At 56.6% G+C, this 2,288-nt stretch overlaps 1 protein-coding gene across 10 annotated transcripts in view; it reads right to left on the bottom strand.

Annotated features, from left to right (window-relative positions):
* Nucleotides 1-1,296, bottom strand: part of VWA3B (von Willebrand factor A domain containing 3B) — a 72,770-nt gene extending 71,474 nt beyond the window's left edge. For 8 of the 10 annotated variants that reach the window (XR_001875385.1, XM_017818488.1, XM_017818497.1 and 5 more), the window contains exon 1: nt 1,194-1,296. The gene's annotated coding sequence lies outside the window, so the exon portion shown is untranslated. Of the gene's footprint in view, nt 1-968; nt 1,088-1,193 lie in introns of those variants that run through there. The other 2 variants (XM_017818496.1, XM_017818490.1) reach the window with 2 other exon arrangements.
* Nucleotides 1,297-2,288: the final 992 nt, after the last annotated feature.

Below are 2,288 nucleotides of genomic sequence, written 5' to 3'. Positions count from 1 at the left end.
AGCCTGCATCAGAGAATGAATCCCAGGTGCCATCACATTTTCCAGATGCCCAGGGGTGTAGCCTCCAGCACCACGCTCAGCTGCTTGAACAGCACCCGGACATGAAACACTGCCTCTGTATGAAAAGGAGCATTTGAAAGGAGATAAAGCAACTTTCAATGGAAACTGCAAGTTTTACCTCAAGTCTTGGAAACAGCAAGTTCAAAACCAATGACAGCTGGGATAACCTTCAGCCCAAGATCTGAATCCAAACAGGTTATTTTCAAATGATGAACCAGAGTTCATCTGGGCACCTCTAAGCTTTCCACTCAGGCCAGTGCAAACAAACCACAAAAACTTTCACCCAGCACCTGCTCAGAGTTTGTAAGACACGTGTGGACGGCAGTGTTTGCTGAGGCCATTCCACCTGGCTGCCCCTCACAGGAGGGAATGCCTCGGGAAAGCCCACACTCCCTATAGCACAAGAAGCCACCACACACCATCCGAAACACTGAATCCCCGGTGAAAGGGGGGGCGGGGGCTGAGGTGGGCGGCTGCCCACTGAAGAAATTGAATCACAGAATCACAGAACAGGAAAGGTTGGAAGGGACCACAGTGGGTCATCTGGTCAGCCTCCCTGCTGAAGCAGGGTTGTCCTAGACCATATGGCACAGGATGGCATCCAGACAATTCGGGAGTATCTCCAGAAGGGAGACTCCACAACCCCTCTGAACAATCTGTTCCAGCGCACGGTCACACACACAGGAAAGAAGTTCTTCCACATGCTCAGTTTCTGCCCGTTGCCTCGTGTCCTAGTGGTTGGCAGCACCGAGAAGAGCCTGGCTCCATCCTCTTGGCACCCCCCTTTAGATATTTACACATACTGATAAGGTTCCCTCTCAAATGGGTCAGAGGGGTCAAAACCCCAGCAGGGCCTGAAGCGGGGGTGCGGAGCAAGGGCCAGGGTGAGGCATGGCCATGCCACTCACCGGCGCTGCGCCCTCGCAGCGGCCACCTGAGGTAACCGGCCGCGTCCCCGGATACGCCGCATGGAAACGGGCGGGGGAGAGAAGCCGAGGCCTCTGGGGTGAAGGATCACGGCTCAGCGGCACACCCCCCGCCAGCGCCGAGGCCGCGCCGCCGCTGCCCTGCGGCGGGACGTGGGGCCGCCGCCTCTGCCGCCGCCTCTCCTCCCCCAGCCCGGCGGCCCTCACCTGCCTCCGGCTGCGGCACCGCCCGCCCTCAGTGCGCCTGTGAACCCGGAGACCGCCAGGTTGCTACGGCACGGCCTCGCCTCAGCCCCGCGCCCCAACCACCGGGCGGGGAGGAGGGAAAGCGCGAGGGCAGAGCGGCCCGAGGGCGGCCCGCGGGACGGCACAGGGCGCGGGCACGGGCGGCTCCGGGGCCGCTGCCGCTGGCCCGGCCACTGCTGCTGTCCCCCCCTCCCCTGCCCTTGCCACCGCCCCTGCCGCTGTCCTGGCCACTGCCCCTGCCCCTGCCGCTGGCCCGGCCACTGCTGCTGCTGCCGCGGGGAAATCCATGGGGAGTAAATTCATTGTCAACAGGCGCCGGGACAACGCCGTGCATTCATTCATTTGGGAGCCAGAAATACACAGGCCAACTCAGTCGCAGAAATCTATATATAGCAGATTCAAGCTTTCTGTTCTTGTTAATTCTTAATTTAGGCTAAGCCGTTGACAATATTTATACCAAGAGCAACCACGCTTGTCCTTTATTTAAGTCAGAGGAACAATACACCCTGGCTAGGGAGTTGCTGTGCTCCCAGAATCACATAGAACCACAGAATGGGTCAGGTTGGAAGGGACCAGAGTGGATCATCTGGTCCAACCTCCCTGCTCAAGCAGGGTTGTCCTAGAGCAAATGGCACAAGACTTTGTCCAGACGGTTCTTGAATATCTCCAGTGAGGAAGGCTCCACAACCTCTGTGGGCAACAGTTCCAGTGCACAGTCACCCGCACAGTAAAGTTCTTCCACACGTTCAGGTGGAACTTTCTATGCATCAGTTTCTGCCTGTTGCCTTGTGTCCTAGTGGTTGACAGCACTGAGAAGTGCCTGGCTCCATCCTCTTGACACCCCCCCTTTAGATATTTATACACAGTAATGAGGTCCCCTCTCAGTCATCTTTTCTTGAGGCTGAACAGACCCAATTCCTTCCCTCTTCTCCCAGAGAAGCCAAACTAAAAATTATTCTAGTGTAGTAAAATATACAAAAAGATGTGCACCATAAACCTGAACATAGTATTAAAAAGCTCCCATTGATGTCAGATAGCCAGAACCCCAGGTCTGGC

This window comes from Lepidothrix coronata, unplaced genomic scaffold, assembly GCF_001604755.1.
Source record: "Lepidothrix coronata isolate B3197 unplaced genomic scaffold, Lepidothrix_coronata-1.0 Scaffold68, whole genome shotgun sequence".
In the NCBI taxonomy this organism is placed as follows: Eukaryota; Metazoa; Chordata; class Aves; order Passeriformes; family Pipridae; genus Lepidothrix; species Lepidothrix coronata.
This window is presented reverse-complemented; position numbering and strand designations above follow the sequence as displayed.